Source organism: Lissotriton vulgaris, chromosome 3_1 (assembly GCF_964263255.1).
Source record: "Lissotriton vulgaris chromosome 3_1, aLisVul1.2, whole genome shotgun sequence".
NCBI lineage: Eukaryota > Metazoa > Chordata > Amphibia > Caudata > Salamandridae > Lissotriton > Lissotriton vulgaris.
In genome coordinates, this window is record NC_141689.1 from 2,092,108,534 (window position 1) to 2,092,130,376 (window position 21,843).

Here is a 21,843-nt window from a genome sequence, read left to right on the forward strand (position 1 = left end):
AAACTCTCAGAGTACTTTGTGAATCTGCTTGATAAGGTGGCGGTTTGCGTTTAGTAGAATAAAAGTCTTCTAAAACTGCATCATCTAATTCTTCATCAAGTCTACTTTTCTTTTGAATTTTCTTTTGACCTGGATCTTCAGTAATCATTATTCTCACTGGGTACAGACCATCATACATGTCTGCTTTTCTCCAGCGTCTCACTTTATCTTCATGTGTTTCTCTATTTACAATATATTTTGAGTTTCTAGGTGCTGAACATTTGCTATCACGTTCGAGTTCCATCATCTCAACTTCCCATTCAACTAAAGCTTCAAATTGTGTAGGTCTAGGCTTTGGCATAAGAGCCATCATTTTTTCTCTCAGGTTTCTCAAAACTTTCATATTAAATGATCCATCTTCCGGCCATGCTAGTACGCCATCATTTTTTGTATAATGCATCCAATTTTCAAACCAAATTACAGTATGATAGCCATATTCGCCTTCCATATAGGCTGCGGGAGTTTTGTACTTATGAAGTAATTTTCCACCACGCGTTTCAATTTTCTTGTCAGGTGTAAATACATTTTTCATTTTCTGAAACCATGAAGGCTTCGTTTTCTCTCTATCGTACCAATAACTCATGTCTTAAAGCAAAATTACTTATTCTAAAAAGATCGTAATGTTTTCTTGATGTTCCGCTACTCTAGCCAATCCGTGCGCGAAAGACACCAACAAGATAATCAGGTTAAGCTACGTCACCACCTTGCTCAACCAATAGAAATACTGTATTCAGAACAGACCAATCTGCTATCAGCTCGTCACTGTCATGTAAACCAATCAGTGCGCTTGCTGTGACGTATGTTAGCCAATCACAGTGCGAACCGAATGACGTATACTGCCGCTGCAGCTTCGCTGTGTGTGTTACTCCGTAAACTCACCTCTCCTTTACAAAAAATGTTTACAGCGCCATTTTAAACAATACTTTTCAATGAACTTCAGTTAGTAACTACAAATAAACAAACCATTTGTCTGTTTCACTGAGAAGGATAGTTTAACAGTCATTCAGAAAATCTTTCGCACAGAAATAGACAACACTATTTTCTTCAAAAATTCATTTACGCATTCAAAACGGAAAAACCTAATCACGCATACGTGAAATCTTGGCAGGACTTTAACCAACCACAGAAATCCTCAGACACTAATAAGAATAGACGACACTTTCTTACCCTTCATTCAAGCTTGAATAGATCTATTACTCTTTTCACAGAAAGTTTTAAAACGGGCTCACCAGGTCCCTATACTTAATGCTACGATTTCATAGACAATCCTCACTATACATTTAACCAGTCACATCTAAGGGCTCTAAACTTGTGTTGTACGTCCGCAACACTTGTGATATATTCTATACCACAATTTTGAAACAGATCAAATGCACTGTGTAACTTCACCCGTCACACTACTCTTTTGCAGGCAATAACCAGGTGCCTTATTTATGAAGGCCTTGCGTCAGTTTTGCGCCGCCGGTGCGTCTCACTTTTTGTGACGCACCAGCGGTGTAAAAAATGCGCCTCGTTGGGCCATATTTAAAAAGTGACGCATTTAGGTAGATGCGTCACTTTTTAAACCCCTGCGCCACATTATACCTGCATCAGGTATAATGTATGCAGAGGGGGCGTTCCCCCGCAAAAAAGCCTCGTAATAGTGACGCAGTGAAATCTATGAGATTTCTCTGAGTCACTTTTAGGACGCTGTTGCATCAAAATCTTGTGCCTGCCTCACAGCAGGCGTAAGACTGACTCAAGCCCTTTCACATGGGGCTTTCCCCATGTGAAAGGACGCATTGCTGGAGTTGCGTCACTTTTGTGACACACTCCAGCAATGCGTCATTTTTGCGCTTACAGATACGTCAGAAATACTGACGTATCTGTAACTCCTTGCGACATGATGTGTCATACATTAAATATGATGCATCAGGAATGTCGTAAGGAGTGCGCAGTGAAAAGTGAAACATCGCTGTTTTCACGCAGCGATGCGTCACTTTTCATAAATGAGGCCCCAGGAATTTTTCACACTGCAGGAAAAATCCTTTCGACTACATACAACAAGTGAACAAACTTAACAACATGTTTTAGACATGTATCCTATGTTATTAACATGTAACATGCCAGTTACCATAGTAACCATCCTATGCTACCAGAGAAATTGATCCAGCGCCCCTATAAAAATTCTGTCTCAAACAACACTACCCACTTCCTAATACTCACCATACTATAATAACACCACACATAGCCCATATGACCGAGACAGAAATTGAGCAACTGAATCATGTGGCCTAATTAATCAAACTGTCTAAATTTATATGTACATTTTATACAACTGCAGTATAACATTTTAACCTTTAGTAAATAATGAAAGCATTTAATTAAGCCACTTTTGGCCAATGAATCAACTGATGGTAACGACTAAATTAATCAAGACCAGCTTGACGTTTAAAGTCTTTTATTTTTAATGTTAAAGCATTTAAATTCAAATCACTTTATTAGCTCATTTTATTATTTGCAATCATTTTAATTAAATCAGTATCTTTTTATTCAGCTTAATGACACAAAAGACTGGCATTTCAAAAATGCTCAAAATCATGAACTAAAACAAACATAAACCTAATTCCCTAAGTTAAGCTTTCTGACCTGAAAAGGAAAAGACATTTAAATGCATCAATCAATCTTACGTGTCCCAAGAAATGGGACAGCACTTCACCCTCAGGAACAGTCAGCCCTGCTCCTCTCAAGGGGCTAAGTCTTTATACCTTTCTAACTCACTAATCTAACTAAAATGTTATTATTTAATGTCTTACAGCAACCTGATTGGTTGCTAGTCGTCAGACCATTTTACTGAAAACAGTTCACAGTTTCCTCCATAGCTCGGCCGATCCGCCACTTGTCACTTCCTTAGCCTTGGAAAAATAACTTTTCAGAGCACATCTCGCACACTAGTTCTTGTTCAGACTTCAATTAAGCATGGGCGAATTTTGCGGATCTCGCGTTCGCGAATTTGCGGATTTTTGAACTCGCAATCCGCAAAATCCGCGAATTCTTGCGAATTTGCGGATTTTTTTTTTTTTGTGTTCGCAAGGATTTCTGCCAGTTCGCGAGGGTTTCGTACCAGTTCGCAATTGCGAACTTACATTTCGTCGCGCAACGGTCGCGAATTATGTTGTTTCTACGTCTGGTTCATCATCACAGGTTCCCAGCACCCTCTGTTTCACCACTGCAACCCTCTGTTACATCAATGCCACCCTCTGGTTCATCATTACTGTAGATTATGGGGGGGAAAAGCAAGCACACCATCCCTGCTTCAACTCAGATGAATTAATTTGGGGTTAGTTTATTAATGTGTCACTGTTTTAAAATTCCAGTCTGGCACCTGCTTCCTTATCTGTAATTTTGCTTTCTGTTGCAGTGCATTTTTTTTCCCCAGGACCTTCTTTGTGGCCTACTTGTAGCTATTGTATGAGCCTGCTGTGAGGGTCAGAGCAGGGTCATACAATTGTTGCAACTAACAACTGAATTCTGGAGGGGCCCCAGTCAGGAAGCACTACCGGGAATTGTTACTAATGATGAGTTTGAACTCTTGCCCCTGCCGAGTGCTTTCACTTTTGAAAAACTCGTTTTTCTGCAATTTCGCGGGGTTCGCGGGGTGCGAACACGCGCAAGATCGGATTCAGAAGCCGCAAATTCGTGCGAATATGCAATTTGTTTTTTTTGCGGCGTGTTAGTTGGCAAGGTTTTGTGCGTTTTTGCGAGCCGCTCGTAGCGCAAGACGCGAAGTTACCCTCGCGGTCGTTCAAGGGCGCAGCCATCTTGTTTGCCTGACGTATTTCCGTTTCCGGGCGCGAAGTGTAATCTCGCAAAGTCCGCGGTTTGCCAGTACAGTCTCGCGCGTGTTTGCAAGGAAAATCTCGCGCGAACTTACCCGCGCGGTCGTGAACGGGCGCGGCCATCTTGTTTCTCATTCATTGCTATGGTTCTGGGCATGGTCTTTGTATCCTCTGTCAATCTCTGCCATCCTTTGCTTGTTTGAAGTTTTTTTTTATCTATTTTACTTATTATCTATCCCTCTATTTTTCTAGCCCTATATTTTTGTGTTTACTGCTACTTTTGGTTAATTTTAAACTACTTTTGTAAACTCTTTTCTTTTCTTCTCTTCCCTATTCTATTTTCTTTATTCCTTTCCGCCCAGACCATGGTGAAGGGAGCCGGGAAGCATCCCGAGAAGGGGAAGGGTCCCGCACCCCGTGTCCGGCTCCCGTGCGGGCGTTTGAGGGGGGAGCTAGTGATGCCACGGGAGATCTTTACCCCGGAGGAGGTGGCCCAACTCATTTTTTTATGTTCAGCGCCGCCTCCCCAGGACCATCATGGGAGGCGGCAAGATCAGTGCCGGGTACGGGGCCCGGGAGCGCCGGAAGCGGTGGGAGAAGGTGTGCCAGGCCATTTACCACCACTCTCGGGTCTGGCGCACCTACAACCAGGCCACCCACTGCTGGACGGATGTCCTGACCCGTGAGCGAGATCTGCTCGACCTCCTTGGCCTTGAGATCCCCGGGCTTGGTGAGTAGTAGTAGCTATGTCTTTACTACTATGTTTTCTCCTGCTGTGTTATTATATTGCAAATTTTAGTTTTTTACCAAGAGCAATAATGCTGCTCATTACATTGTAGGTACATTTTATTTCAAAATCTTCTGTGCATTTCAGGTACACTGCTCTCTTTCTCAGTAGTGTTGCTAATATGCTTATTTGTTTTAGATTTTGTGTTCATTTCATTGGCCTGTGAAATTATGTATGAGTGTAGTTGAAAGAACTGCGCAATGCTACACACTAAGGTTCAGATTTTTAATTACCGGCGCATCCCTGCAAAGTTGCAGGGATGCGCCAGTAATTGTGCGTCACGCCACCATCACCCATGGTGCGCCGTATTACAATGCGGCGCGCCATGGGCCCAAAACGTCACCAAAGCGTTACGCATCTGTGCCGTAAAGGTGGCGCATTGCTGGAGTTGCGTCGCAACGATGGTGCAGCTCCATCAATTCTCTGGGGTGCCCTATCTCCCCAATGCTGCGTCAAGCCGTACGTCTGCTTCAAGCAGGCGCAGGGTTTGAGTCACGCATCATTGTCCTCAAAGTGACTGATTGAAATCTTGTAGATTTCCCTCAGCCACTTTTAGGATGCGTTCCTGCGCAGGAACGCCCTCCCTTGCGCCGGAACACCCCTATTGGCGCAGGGCTTTACAACGTGATGCATCTCCCAGATGCGTCACGTTGTTAATATACGCCGCACCATTGCGCCTCTTTTGTGCTGTCGCTGCGTCACAAAAGTCACGCAACAATGGAGCAAAAGAGCCGCAAGGGCCTTATAAATCAGCCCCTACAGACTCAAGTCCAGTCCTTCCTTTGTACACATGGCGATAAGAAGAAATAGTGGTGGTGGATTAATAGTTTGAGTATTTTAATGACTGGTGAATGTAGTAGGAAACTTTAGTGTTGTCGCTGATCTTCAATCACGATGGACTTTGGCTGTCACTTTGCGTGCTGCGGACTGCTGCCTGCCAATCCTAGGCAAACCTTTTTAGTACTTTGTTTAGTGAGTTACATAGGGTAGTTTCCAATTCGACGGTCCGCAAATCAAGCAATACTAAAGTAATGACGTAGTCGACCACATGAGATTGGTCAATAATATATCCCGTGGAGTCGTTCCCTATTTGCTATTTCGCAAAAATATTTTGTTACTTTGTTAGTTCTTTTTTAAATGTTTGATTTGGTTGAGAAATAAATATCATCCATGTTTTCTGTTTTTCTTTCTTTCATGTTGTACATCAGCTTCCCCCAGGGGCAAGAGGAGGACACAGGAGGAGGAGGAGGAGGGTGCTGTTGTCGATGCAGGCCAGGACCGGGCAGTCGAGGGCTCCTTTGCTGGCCCCAGTAAGTTTTAATTTTAATATAGAGTACTTATTTTTTCCTAGCGTTCCTCATTCGATTTTTTCTAAATCGTCTTTGATCTTCTTGTAGACAGGATCTAAATTCTTATCCCTATGACTCCGTGTGGTATTACTAGATTATTCTTATTAGTCTGTCTGTGTAGCTAACTAAGATTGCACATTTGGCATTTCCATTGGACTCCCATTCTAGTCAGCAATAGCTCTATGCACTGAGTGTAGTCCTCTGGGATTGTCCATAATGTCTTTTCAAGTATTCTAAATGTTTATGCTTTGACCATTGCCAACAATAAAAAGGTGAATGACCACCACCAAGAAATAATAAGATACTACTTTACTTTTGGTTTGGATAGGACAATCCATTCTACTACTGTTGCAGGGACAAATCTGCACAAACAGAACTATGGACACTAAATAATGCATCGCTTAGCTTATCAATTATAATAGGTGCTGTAACTGTTAGACTTTCCACATACCTCAGTGATAACAGACTTTGTAGTTGAACCCCCAATCTCCTTACTGACTAGATAGTGTGGCAGAGTCATTTAGCTCCCAAAGTCACCGATGGCAGAGGCACGGACTCATGCTTGCAAAAATTCGAAAACCTTTAGCTCATCCACTCTAGTCTGGAGGACCAAAAACCACAGAGTCTATTTAAGTTTAAAAGCTTTATTAAAAGTAAACACATTTATTAAATTCAAGTTTGTCATAAAAGTGAACGTGTAACTGAAAATGGAAAAGTGCTTAGTGCTGACGATTAATTGGACACATTTCTTGTGGTCGAGCCGAGCTCTCACCTGGTTTGAACTTGATCCTGCTCGTGTTCTTAGAAGTCAAGGTTCTGTCTGTTAGGAGAAAAAGTGGTGCGTGTTAAAAAGTAAAAAGCAAACATTCATCAGTTGTGCCAAAAAGTGCAGCAAGACAACAGCCTTCCCTGGAAAAAGGGACATTTTTACTCTAGAGTACACAGTCAAAAATTATTAAATTGTACACTTTTTTTCACATTTCTTTCTTCCTCCTAGACCAAATATTATATAGTAGTGAGTGGTGTATTCTAACATTATTAAATGTACTTTGTAGGTGGAACATCTGGAGACGGGGCCAGCGCGGAGGTGGTGGCATTGGACGAGGAGGACAACTCTGGGGAGGAGGCGGTGCAAGTGCCGGAAAAGGACATGCCTGTGAGGGTTCACACGGTGGTGGCGGGCAGAGGTAAGCTATACATTCCTTAGTCATTGAGATTGAAGACTGCAGAGTGTGCTTTCTGCACGGGTGTATTATAAAAAAAGCAGGTAGTAGCCTCCTCTAAATGTACTTCGACTTAGCTGTGAAGTTTTTGGCGAGAAGAATCCCAATCAGATCTGAGGTGAACTTGATGGATGGGATGAACGAAAAGCGAAAGAAGGGTGTAAGTAAGTGTGGAAGCACGAGAAATGTAATGATGACTGGCAAAGAAGAATGATATGTGTTTGCTTGGTCCCCGAGGTGGCTAGGAAGGTAAGAAAATGGTATGGTGCATGGCTGGGTGAATGATGAAGCAAGGATGGGTGGAAGGAGAACAGCCTGGGTGGGTGAGACAGAAACTGTATGTGTGCAATATACTTTGAATGGATGGATGCCTGGATCATTCATGGTACTATCTGACTCTTAGATAGCATATGTGAATCTAGAGAGAGTAGACGGTCACTGGATGAACTAAGTGTTACTTTGAAGAGCATGTAACACCGCACCCGCACGTCCGTTCCAGTGTAGGAAAGGCAAGGAAAAGAAGTTGTAACGTTGTCCAAAGACTACCATGAATAGTAGCAGTAGTTTGTATTGCAACTGCAAGCACAGCATATATCCAGTTATTACGGTGGGCACTCCCTACCTCCCTTAATAACTTTAGTTTAGTAGTAGTACGTCATTCATGTGTGGGGGTATCACTGTTCACTCAATAATAAGCAAAGCACCTAAAGTCATCCCATATGTCATCAAATACATCCCATGTGAAGTGATAGATAATCAGATAATTTAGCTTCTTCATTTTCCTTTTCTAATACTCATTTGCACTGTAGGGTGAAAGCTAAATTAATTAAGCAGTAGCCCTTTTAACAGAGTATTCTCAGTGCCACCCGTAATAGAAAAGTAAGAGCTTCACCACCTGCATGTACTGGACCGGTACAGTAACGCAAGTCTGTCTCACTCACCATGGTGTGCGTCTGTTTTTCTCGGGTGCAAGTTCACTGCGCTGGCATTATGCCGGCTTGCATAAGATAACGTACCAATTTTCCTAAACAAGAGAGAAGAAGAAGAATAAGAGTGGTGTACTGTCATAGTCGACTGTAATAGAAGTCCATAGTGCTCGTAGAATTTGTTCCTTAAACTCCCACTAATGTTAGAGCAAGGATGAAGAAGTCGGAGGTTACATAGATACTGTCCTCAATAGTTATGCACTGTGCTTTCAATTTGCTACTTGTACTGTGACAACTTTCTGCTCAATCATTTTGTGTTAATCTTAAGGAGCATTGGTTACAGACTATGTCTTTCTTTTTTCATGTAGTTGCTCCTTCCAAATCCAAGACACCATCAAGGAGGAAGGAGCAGGCTCGAATGGCCCGGCAACGGAGGCTGGATGCCACTGTTGCTGAATATCGGCGGCTGGTGGCCCTGGAGGAGGAGGAGACGCAGTCTGGAACAACAACAACGTCCACTGGGACAGCTGCCTCCTCCTCCGTGCGGGCTGCCAGCCAGCGCAGTGCTCCAGCGGTACGGAGCCGGGCTACCAAAGCCAAACGCCACCGCCCAGCAGCAAAGAAAGCAGCTGCCCCTCACAGGATTTGCAAGGCACACCGGCGCCGCTTATCCCTCAGACTGTCCTACCTGGAGCAGGAGGTCCATAATTATAAGAACGTGGTGGAGGGCCTCCGCTTCGAACTTGCCACCCTCCGCAAGGAGCATGATGCCCTGGCTGCTAATTCCAACAGCACCCTGCCATAGTGTCCCTTGCCCCTTTTTTAGAGACTTTTGGGGGGTGGGAATTGGGAGTTGTGATTTTTGGGGACTTTTGAAGGACAATCGTTGGGGTTAGGGAGGGTCTTGCGGGAGATTCTTTTGTTAGGGCTATAAAAATATACTTTTTGAAACTTTATCTGACCATACCTGTTTTTTACTGCTTTTGAGTCTGGTGGGTGGGGGTTTAACATAACAGTAAGTTTGTTTTCCTGAATAGTCCTAGGACTTTAGTAGTACTACCGTCAATCAAATCTCTCGTCTCTCCTAATACTCCATTATACTACCTCCAACCAAACGCCTATCTTACCTGTAATTTCTGTTTGCAAGTAGGGCTAGGCCCAGGGCTGGCTCCACGGGAAACAGCAAATAAGGTTGGCAATCCTGGGCGGATAAAATTTCCTCATAGCGGTGGTACTAGTGGTGTGACACAGTGGCAGTTGCTTGCCTATGAAAAAAAGAAAATGAAATCTGGTTTGTCCTCCTGAGCAATACAAAGGTACAATACAGAATATAGCAGGTGACAGAAGTACACTAGAACAGTGCCACGTTGTAGCCTAACAAATGTTAAAGTATAACTAATTCGGTTGAAGTTCTTTGACATTAGCCATGGGTCTTTGTCAAGCAGAGTAAGAATATATCCTCGGATTTCTTCACCAGCCTGTTGCTATCACCTTATCCTCCCCAGCAAGTGTGTGGATTTATTGCTGTAATTTAGTCACACATCAATCAAAACCACACAGCCCGGGGGAAGAGGGTTAGGGTTTGAAAAATGGATGGGTACGGGGGTTTTTGGGAAAGGTTTTGGGAGACAAGAAAAAGTAGCACAGCATGGACGAACAATTGTGAACATAAACAAATCTTTGGGTACAAACCTATCCATCAATCTTTGAAAGTGCATACACTACTGTAACTGCATGCATGTCAGTTAAAAGTAATTAGTACTTTCGACAACTGTGGAAGAAAGAATGCGACAGTACAGGGCGTGGGTGGAAATATTGATAACTATATTCAACATAAGGTCTCTGTAGCCAGATACCTGAGAGCCTTGCTGGTCACTATAAATCCATTCACAACAACACTCAATGGGGTTGGTCTGGAAGGTGTCAGGTTTACTCCCCGTGATCCAGTCGATGCAAATATGGTTCCACTTCCAAATGTCACCAACACCCAGAAGTGTAAACACAGGGTGTTCGAGGCATTAGGCGGGGGAGAAAAATAACAAACTAAAATAAAAAATGTGGGATGGGTAAAGGTAGGGTCAGCAGGGAAAGGATACCTGTAACAGAAGACAAGACAGGCATCAGTGAAGTGCTGTCCTAACATACAAGGGTACTCTCATATAGTCTCACTAAATAGTCTGCAAGTCTCCCGCCTACTCATGGGAAATGTAGTTTCATAGTACGGTAGGCGCTTAGGGGCTGCGTAACCTGACAGAAGGTATAGTAGATAGAAAAGGAGAAATTGCTTTTTTTCTAGGTGTCCCCTCACTCACCAGGGTTGCCCCTTGGTGACATGCTTCATCATTGGGGCCATCCCAGTCCTCTACGGCCTGGGGCGTGCTGCGACTTGCGAATTACGTAGGAGCACTTACAAATGACTATGTGTGGTGCAGATGTGATAGTGGAGTGGACTAAGTGATGTGTTAAGGGATCAATGTAGAAGCAGAGAGAGAGCCAAGAAATGCAGTCACAGTCAGAGAAAAAGGCAAGGGATACTGTATCTATGTGGTTGTAGTGGTCCTGTTGGAAGTGGTAAGTAAGTTGCCCGCAGAAAAAAAATCCTCCTATTAGCGGCACTCCTCCATTGCAGCCGACGCTTCGTCCATCGATGTTGGTCACCAGAAGACACCCTGTCCACTGCCTGCCTGATGCTGAATTGTGGCTCGCTACTGTGAAGCCTGACTCCATCCTTTTTTCCCCATTGCAGAGACTGAAACCCGGCCTGTAATTATTCAACGAAAAACAGGAAGTGATATAATATTACAACACCACTGATAAATAAATATAAGGCATGTAGGCTGTGGAGTGCAAAAAGTCACAATTTGTTTTTCCTAGTAGACAGTACAATGTTTTTGAAAGTGCGTACTCTGAGTCACCTTTTGAAGGATGTATGGGCAAATTAATGTATCGGATCTTGCCCCTCAAGCTAGGTGTACTGTAAACTGTGTTTTAGAACAAAATTAGATCTTCCTAGCAGTGCTCCCACCCAGACCCTTACTAAAGCCAGTCGCAAAAATGTAGAAGACCCCCAATCAAATCTCAAAAAACGAGGCCTAGCAGAAAACTGGTGACAAAACTTACTTTGAAAGTAAAAGTAGGCCGAAGTACCCTAATTACCCATTACCCACCGTGGATTGCATTCAAACCACTTGCAAGCAACCAAGCAAAAGTAGCCATAGCCAGCATCGCTCCAAGACTCGAAATCCCCCCCACTCAAACACATGCAATAGAAATACTGCTAACCCTAACGAACCCTAAGTTAAGAATAGTGGCAAAGGCTTTCTTTAACTATGCCAAATCCCCCCTTTCCCACCATGGATTTTCTTCAAATGACTTGCAACCAAAATTACACATTCTCACGAGTGCTCTAAGACCCCAGAACTCAGTTTGAAAAATCTAGAACACCCCGAAACACATGCAATCCTGCTGCTAGGGCTAACCCTAACGAACCCTAAGTTACAAAAAGTGCCAAAACTAAAGGCTTTTCCGCGCGGATTTTGTCCCAACCACTTCTACCCGGTATTAGACCTTCCCAGGAATGCCCCAAGACCCGGCAACCCACCCGCCAAGAAGCGTAACACCCCCAAACAGGCCAAAAGCAAAATCTCATACTTGCAATATTTCTGGGCCTTCGGTCCAAACGCGCTGCGTAGCTAGGCCATAAGTCGGGGTTGGCACGACGGATTTCCTGAAAAGCAAATGCAATCAAGATTAGAGTGTCCCAGCAGTGCTCCCAGACCACGAAACTCACCCGCAAACAGACGGAACCCCCCCTAAGAGCACCTCAAAGGCAAGCAAGTCATCAAAAACACAAAAAAAATTCCGCCTGGGATTTGGTCCAAAACACTTTTATCCGGTATTAGAGCTTCCCAGCAATGGCCCCAGAGCCGTCAACCCAGGAGAAAACAAGTAGAAGACCCCCAAACAGCCAAAGAGCAAAAGTACAAAAATGGGGACTTAGTCACTTTTTCACAAATTTCCCAAATCACTCCGCGCGCGCTCTGCAGCTAGGCCCTAAGTCCCCTCAGCCACCATGGATTTGCTTCAAACCTCTTGCAAAGTAAAGTATATATAGCCAGCAGTGCTCCCACACCACGAAACTCACCCGCAAACACCAGGAAGCCCCCCAAACAGGCCCCCGAAAACGCTACATAGAGCAAAATGTCTGAAATAGCCCAAAAAAAAATCGGCCTGGATTTTGTCCCAACCACTTCTACCCGGTATTAGACCTTCCCAGGAATGCCCCAAGACCCGGCAACCCACCCGCCAAGAAGCATAACACCCCCAAACAGGCCAAAAGCAAAATCTCATACTTGCAATATTTCTGGGCCTTAGGTCCAAACGCGCTGCGTAGCTAGGCCATAAGTCGGGGTTGGCACGACGGATTTCCTGAAAAGCAAATGCAATCAAGATTAGAGTGTCCCAGCAGTGCTCCCAGACCACGAAACTCACCCACAAACACCAGGAAGCCCCCCAAACAGGCCCCCGAAAACGCTACATAGAGCAAAATGTCTGAAATAGCCCAAAAAAAATCGGCCTGGATTTTGTCCCAACCACTTCTACCCGGTATTAGACCTTCCCAGGAATGCCCCAAGACCCGGCAACCCACCCGCCAAGAAGCATAACACCCCCAAACAGGCCAAAAGCAAAATCTCATACTTGCAATATTTCTGGGCCTTCGGTCCAAACGCGCTGCGTAGCTAGGCCATAAGTCGGGGTTGGCACGACGGATTTCCTGAAAAGCAAATGCAATCAAGATTAGAGTGTCCCAGCAGTGCTCCCAGACCACGAAACTCACCCACAAACACCAGGAAGCCCCCCAAACAGGCCCCCGAAAACGCTACATAGAGCAAAATGTCTGAAATAGCCCAAAAAAAAATCGGCCTGGATTTTGTCCCAACCACTTCTACCCGGTATTAGACCTTCCCAGGAATGCCCCAAGACCCGGCAACCCACCCGCCAAGAAGCATAACACCCCCAAACAGGCCAAAAGCAAAATCTCATACTTGCAATATTTCTGGGCCTTCGGTCCAAACGCGCTGCGTAGCTAGGCCATAAGTCGGGGTTGGCACGACGGATTTCCTGAAAAGCAAATGCAATCAAGATTAGAGTGTCCCAGCAGTGCTCCCAGACCACGAAACTCACCCACAAACACCAGGAAGCCCCCCAAACAGGCCCCCGAAAACGCTACATAGAGCAAAATGTCTGAAATAGCCCAAAAAAAAATCGGCCTGGATTTTGTCCCAACCACTTCTACCCGGTATTAGACCTTCCCAGGAATGCCCCAAGACCCGGCAACCCACCCGCCAAGAAGCATAACACCCCCAAACAGGCCAAAAGCAAAATCTCATACTTGCAATATTTCTGGGCCTTCGGTCCAAACGCGCTGCGTAGCTAGGCCATAAGTCGGGGTTGGCACGACGGATTTCCTGAAAAGCAAATACAATCAAGATTAGAGTGTCCCAGCAGTGCTCCCAGACCACGAAACTCACCCACAAACACCAGGAAGCCCCCCAAACAGGCCCCCGAAAACGCTACATAGAGCAAAATGTCTGAAATAGCCCAAAAAAAAATCGGCCTGGATTTTGTCCCAACCACTTCTACCCGGTATTAGACCTTCCCAGGAATGCCCCAAGACCCGGCAACCCACCCGCCAAGAAGCATAACACCCCCAAACAGGCCAAAAGCAAAATCTCATACTTGCAATATTTCTGGGCCTTCGGTCCAAACGCGCTGCGTAGCTAGGCCATAAGTCGGGGTTGGCACGACGGATTTCCTGAAAAGCAAATGCAATCAAGATTAGAGTGTCCCAGCAGTGCTCCCAGACCACGAAACTCACCCACAAACACCAGGAAGCCCCCCAAACAGGCCCCCGAAAACGCTACATAGAGCAAAATGTCTGAAATAGCCCAAAAAAAAATCGGCCTGGATTTTGTCCCAACCACTTCTACCCGGTATTAGACCTTCCCAGGAATGCCCCAAGACCCGGCAACCCACCCGCCAAGAAGCATAACACCCCCAAACAGGCCAAAAGCAAAATCTCATACTTGCAATATTTCTGGGCCTTCGGTCCAAACGCGCTGCGTAGCTAGGCCATAAGTCGGGGTTGGCACGACGGATTTCCTGAAAAGCAAATGCAATCAAGATTAGAGTGTCCCAGCAGTGCTCCCAGACCACGAAACTCACCCACAAACACCAGGAAGCCCCCCAAACAGGCCCCCGAAAACGCTACATAGAGCAAAATGTCTGAAATAGCCCAAAAAAAAATCGGCCTGGATTTTGTCCCAACCACTTCTACCCGGTATTAGACCTTCCCAGGAATGCCCCAAGACCCGGCAACCCACCCGCCAAGAAGCATAACACCCCCAAACAGGCCAAAAGCAAAATCTCATACTTGCAATATTTCTGGGCCTTCGGTCCAAACGCGCTGCGTAGCTAGGCCATAAGTCGGGGTTGGCACGACGGATTTCCTGAAAAGCAAATGCAATCAAGATTAGAGTGTCCCAGCAGTGCTCCCAGACCACGAAACTCACCCACAAACACCAGGAAGCCCCCCAAACAGGCCCCCGAAAACGCTACATAGAGCAAAATGTCTGAAATAGCCCAAAAAAAAATCGGCCTGGATTTTGTCCCAACCACTTCTACCCGGTATTAGACCTTCCCAGGAATGCCCCAAGACCCGGCAACCCACCCGCCAAGAAGCATAACACCCCCAAACAGGCCAAAAGCAAAATCTCATACTTGCAATATTTCTGGGCCTTCGGTCCAAACGCGCTGCGTAGCTAGGCCATAAGTCGGGGTTGGCACGACGGATTTCCTGAAAAGCAAATGCAATCAAGATTAGAGTGTCCCAGCAATGCTCTCAGACCACGAAACTCACCCACAAACAGACGGAACCCCCCCTAAGAGCACCTCAAAGGCAAGCAAGTCATCAAAAACACAAAAAAATTTCCGCCTCGGATTTGGCACAAACCACTTTTAGTGCTTCCCAGCAATGGCCCCAGACCCGTCAACTCACCTGCAAAGAGGTAGAACAACACCCCCACAAGTGCTGAGTCTTTCTTCATTGGGCGTAAACCAGCCCTCTGCTTTGATGGAAATAGGAGTCTGGAGGAGGAGGATAGAGGAGCATGTTCTTCTGAACTTGTGAACCTGAGGAATGCAGACTGCGGCACCTTCAAATAAATTAGCAAACAAGTGAAGACAGTTCTGCTGATGGGCTTGTCTTTGTGATTATCTGATTAAAGTTTGAATTATATTAACTGTGCACAACAAAGAAAGACAGACACACAGGAATAAAAGTGAATAAGGATGAAAAAGAAAGTTATTGATTCGTTGTCTCATTTTCAGGGCTCGAAGTCGGTATCACGGTCCAGGAATAAGAATAAGGCTTCGTCATCATACTCTGCGAATTCAGCCCGGGTGAGGTCAGTGCCACCTGACAGAGTAGAAATTCCCTCATCTATGGTGCTGGCCACCTCCTCTTCATCCGGCACGCTCTCTCGTACTCTTATATCTGGTGGTATGAGGTGCTGATTCATCTTGATCATTGTTAACCTCTCCACATTTTTGGGCGAGAGGCGGCTCCGTTTGGGAGTTACAATCCCACCAGCCGCACTGAAAACCCGTTCAGAAGACACACTTGCGAGTGGGCAAGACAAGTAGTTTAAAGCCAGGTTGGTGAGCTGTGGCCACAATTCTTTTTTCCCATGCCAATACGCCAATGGGTCAGAATTAACATAGACCTCTGTGGAGTCATTCAGATAGTCCTTCACCATCGACTCAAGGTCCTCCTCCAAGGTTCCTCCACTTTGCGTAGCTCTTGCTGTGCCTCTGACCTTTTGAGAACCAAACCCACGCAGAGCTAGCCAATCCTCTTCAGCCTCCAATGTTTCTGTTGTCTTTCGTGCAGATGATCCGGTTGCCGGTGTCTTTAACGGCTGAGAGGTCACTTGTGCCACAGCCACAGGTGCAGAAGTGGATTGTTTTGACTGGGGATGGCCTGCTGATGTACTGCCATTTCCTTCAATTTCCAGCCGTTCTGTTTCAAACTTCTTGGCTGACAAGGCTAGCCAACGTTTGTACTTTGTAACATCTTCATCAGCAAAAGGAAAGAATGCTCTGCCTGCCAGCGCCTTTTTGTAGCGTGGATCCAGAATAGTAGCACAAATGTAATGCTGTTCTGAGTGGATCTTTTGAAGACGTTCATCACCTTGTAGGAGCTCTAATAATTTCTCAGCCAGAAGCAAAGAGTCTTTCTTTTTGTCATCTTTTCGAAACACAGAACACACCTCCTTCAGTTGGTCCTCCAGCATGTACAACAATGGGATAGCTTTTCCCAAATTAGAGTCCTCCTTGCTGACTGCACGTGTGAAGACCTCAAAAGGACGAAGCATGCGTGTTAGGCTTTCAACTATGTTCCATTGCGGCCCACCCATCCTCAGCTCCTCTATACCCTCTTTCAAGAAATATTGATCGAGTTGCGTATACTGCTCATACAGACGCTCAAGCATGTAGAAGGTTGAGTTCCAACGTGTTACCACCTCCTGGATGAGTGCTTTCACTGGCATTTGACTTTGATATAGCATGCTCCTCAGCTGCTTGCGGGCCTTAAAAGAATGCCTGAAATGCTTGCAAATTTTTCGGCAGTTCTCCAATACACTGTACGCTGCACTGCGTTTATTACCCAAGAATTTTTGGACAACCAGGTTTATACAGTGCGCCAAACACGGCACTCTGAAATAGTAACCGTCCCTCATGGCCTTAACTATATTGGAGCCATTGTCTGTGGAAACATAACCAACCTTGCGTTTTAGTGGGGACAGACAGTTAAGGACCTTTGTGTTAAAGACATCCAAAATGTTTTCTGCTGTGTGACGTTTCTCCAAACCAAACATGGCTAGTGTTGCATGTTTCCGAGCACCTTTAAAAACAATGTTAGTGTCAACACCTGAGTTTAGCTTTGCTTTACCCCCTGAAAAAGAGACCCAGTGTGCAGTGATGCACATGTAATCAGCGCCTGCGCCACTGGTCCACATGTCTGTTGTCAGATGTATAGTGTGAACAGCACTCTTCTGCAAAGCTGCCCCAATCACCTTCAGAACATCTTCATGTAGTGCTGGAACCGCAACTCGGGCAAAATAGAACCGGCTAGGAACCTTCCATTTAGGGCAGAGCGCTGTCACTAATTCTAGAAAACCAACCCCTTCTACAAAAGAAAAAGGGAGAAGGTCCAGAGCTAGCATTTTAGCCAGCTTAGTGTTATACAGACGGGTCATTGGGTGGTTGCGTTCATATTGCGCTTCTGTAAACAACATCTTTTTAATGTTGCCCTGGACCAATGATTTACGGGATGATGATGATCTCTTCGACCCAGTTACGCTCGCTGATGAAGTTTTCCGCATTGATGTCTCACTCTCTCCCACACTCTTAGTGTGGCTCCCATGGGGTGTGCTGCTGACATGGGAACTGGGTGTAAGTGAAGTGTTTGAATCGTCTTCTACCTCCTCGTCATCAGCAGATGACAAATCAACGTTTTCATTACGTGCAATTCCGGCTTTCTTGACCGCCTCTAGGTGCGGAAACCATTCGACAGGGTGCCTTCTCTCAAGATGACCTCTCTGGCCTCCGGTACCATAGTTAGAACCAAGCTTACCACGACTAAATCGAAGCTTACAAAGGCTACAAATGGCTACGTTTTCCTTTTTTGGGCAAACACTAAAGAAGTCCCAAACTGGAGACTTGAAATGTCTTCGGGGGCCGGAGGAGGCGGCGATACTGGTGGTGGTGGTCCTGCTGCTAATGACAGATGAAGTGGAGGATGTGGATTGCCGAACTTCAGTACGTTTTGCACTTTCACCACCACGAATTGAGGTCGAGGACGAGGTGGGTACCTTCTTGCGAAGAAATATGGAAGCGGTAGGTTTTGGTGTACTACTTAACTCCAAATCTAATGATTCCATTTCCATTGCCTCCTCGCCGACATCATCATCACGCTCAGCAGCTTCTCGGGATAGGGTCAAAATGTCTCTTTGCTGCATGCCCGGTGGGGCTGCAGTGACCTTTGTGATGACTGGCTCGTCGTCATCGTGAGAGGCTTCATCACCAGCAGTATCTGTCACTTCTTGTTGAGCCTCATCACACTCCATAGGTTTGAGTTTTTGGACGACCTTCCTTTTACGCTTAGGTAACGGTGTCAGATCATGGTGTGCCTCTGCCTCACTGTCAGACCGCAGTTGTGGTTCCCAAGACAGATCACTTGCACCAGAACGAGGTGGGCTTGAAGAAGATGTAGACACCCCCCTTGATCTTTTCCTTGCTAGGGATGTGGAAGACAATGAATGATCATCAGGAGGAGTGGCTTCCAATGATACCTCAGCTTCATTGTCGATTTCCAAATGTGCCCCTACTTCGGGAGGAACAACTATTGTGGGCACTTGTGAACGTCCATGCACCTTTGCTTGCGCATCTCCTTTTGCTGCCTCTCCTTCCACATGTACTTGGGCGTGTACTTGCACATGGTGTTGTTGTTGCGGCTGTGGTTGTTCAACACTTGTCAGATGAGTTACAACAACCTGTGTTGATTCAGGGACATTGCTGCTACTTTCTTGCGATGAGCCAACATCACTGGTCGATGGTGATTGGAGAAGTACACTGACTGCCTCTGAAGCACTCAAGGGCTTTGACTTAAGTTGGCGTGGTGGTGGAGGCACTGAACCCAATGGAGCAGGGGTGCTGCTCTCAGGTTGGTCCCCAGCAGATCCTGCTGCTGCAGGCGTACTTTTTTTTTTGCTCCCAAAAAAAGTGGCGGGTGGCACACCAGCCTCCTTGGTAACTTGCTTCTTCTGCTCCTTACTAGCAACTTTCTTGCTAGAGGAGCTACGGAGAACTTTCTTTGGGGCCATCTTCTTCAGAGCAGGTCAGACAGCAGGCCGCAGTTGCACGAATTGTAGAGTTGTCTGAGGCCAGACGTGACGTCGCGTGACGTTATGCTGCACACACACACCGCTGCAGGACTTCTTCCTGGCACTGGTGGTTCTCTTGAGTCTTGTGCACCTAAAAAAAATGGAAGACAGAGGAACATCAGTTCAGTTATAGAGCACAAAAAAATCGAAAAACACTGCAAAATCAGCACAATCCCAATCCATCCATGCCCTCCATAATGTTTAAATTCAAGACAACCCACAGAAAGACTAGGCCCATGCAAGACTCACTACCCCTGGGCATAAATAAAGGTTGAAAAGTAGGCAAAATGGTTGGAGGCCTAACAACAAAGCCTGCATTCAAAATGGCCACTTGCCTGCCAGCACATGGCCAGTGCCTGTAGCTGCACTCAAAATGGCCACCAGCCACATGGCATGTCCCTCCCCATGAACACCCCCAAAAATCGAAAAACACTGCAAAATCAGCACAATCCCATTCAATCCATGGCCTCCATGATGTTTAAATTCAAGACAACCCACAGAAAGACTAGGCCCATGCTAGACTCAAATACCCCTGGTGAAAAGGCCACAAGTACAGGCCCAAAAATCGAAAAACACTGCAAAATCAGCACAATCCTATTCCATCCATGGCCTCCATGATGTTTAAATTCAAGACAGCCCACAGAAAGACTAGGCCCATGCTAGACTCAAATACCCCTGGTGAAAAGGCCACAAGTACAGGCCCAAAAATCGAAAAACACTGCAAAATCAGCACAATCCTATTCCATCCATGGCCTCCATGATGTTTAAATTCAAGACAGCCCACAGAAAGACTAGGCCCATGCTAGACTCAAATACCCCTGGTGAAAAGGCCACAAGTACAGGCCCAAAAATCGAAAAACACTGCAAAATCAGCACAATCCTATTCCATCCATGGCCTCCATGATGTTTAAATTCAAGACAGCCCACAGAAAGACTAGGCCCATGCTAGACTGAAATACCCCTGGTGAAAAGGCCACAAGTACAGGCCCAAAAATCGAAAAACACTGCAAAATCAGCACAATCCCATTCAATCCATGGCCTCCATGATGTTTAAATTCAAGACAACCCACAGAAATACTAGGCCCATGCAAGACTCACTACCCCTGGGCATAAATAAAGGTAGAAAAGTAGGCAAAATGGTTGGAGGCCTAACAACAAAGCCTGCATTCAAAATGGCCACTTGCCTGCCAGCACATGGCCAGTGCCTGTAGCTGCACTCAAAATGGCCACCAGCCACATGGCATGTCCCTCCCCATGAACACCCCCAAAAATCAAAAAACACTGCAAAATCAGCACAATCCCATTCAATCCATGGCCTCCATGATGTTTAAATTCAAGACAACCCACAGAAAGACTAGGCCCATGCTAGACTCAAATACCCCTGGTGAAAAGGCCACAAGTACAGGCCCAAAAATCGAAAAACACTGCAAAATCAGCACAATCCTATTCCATCCATGGCCTCCATGATGTTTAAATTCAAGACAGCCCACAGAAAGACTAGGCCCATGCTAGACTCAAATACCCCTGGTGAAAAGGCCACAAGTACAGGCCCAAAAATCGAAAAACACTGCAAAATCAGCACAATCCTATTCCATCCATGGCCTCCATGATGTTTAAATTCAAGACAGCCCACAGAAAGACTAGGCCCATGCTAGACTGAAATACCCCTGGTGAAAAGGCCACAAGTACAGGCCCAAAAATCGAAAAACACTGCAAAATCAGCACAATCCCATTCAATCCATGGCCTCCATGATGTTTAAATTCAAGACAACCCACAGAAATACTAGGCCCATGCAAGACTCACTACCCCTGGGCATAAATAAAGGTAGAAAAGTAGGCAAAATGGTTGGAGGCCTAACAACAAAGCCTGCATTCAAAATGGCCACTTGCCTGCCAGCACATGGCCAGTGCCTGTAGCTGCACTCAAAATGGCCACCAGCCACATGGCATGTCCCTCCCCATGAACACCCCCAAAAATCGAAAAACACTGCAAAATCAGCACAATCCCATTCAATCCATGGCCTCCATGATGTTTAAATTCAAGACAACCCACAGAAAGACTAGGCCCATGCTAGACTCAAATACCCCTGGTGAAAAGGCCACAAGTACAGGCCCAAAAATCGAAAAACACTGCAAAATCAGCACAATCCTATTCCATCCATGGCCTCCATGATGTTTAAATTCAAGACAGCCCACAGAAAGACTAGGCCCATGCTAGACTCAAATACCCCTGGTGAAAAGGCCACAAGTACAGGCCCAAAAATCGAAAAACACTGCAAAATCAGCACAATCCTATTCCATCCATGGCCTCCATGATGTTTAAATTCAAGACAGCCCACAGAAAGACTAGGCCCATGCTAGACTGAAATACCCCTGGTGAAAAGGCCACAAGTACAGGCCCAAAAATCGAAAAACACTGCAAAATCAGCACAATCCCATTCAATCCATGGCCTCCATGATGTTTAAATTCAAGACAACCCACAGAAATACTAGGCCCATGCAAGACTCACTACCCCTGGGCATAAATAAAGGTAGAAAAGTAGGCAAAATGGTTGGAGGCCTAACAACAAAGCCTGCATTCAAAATGGCCACTTGCCTGCCAGCACATGGCCAGTGCCTGTAGCTGCACTCAAAATGGCCACCAGCCACATGGCATGTCCCTCCCCATGAACACCCCCAAAAATCGAAAAACACTGCA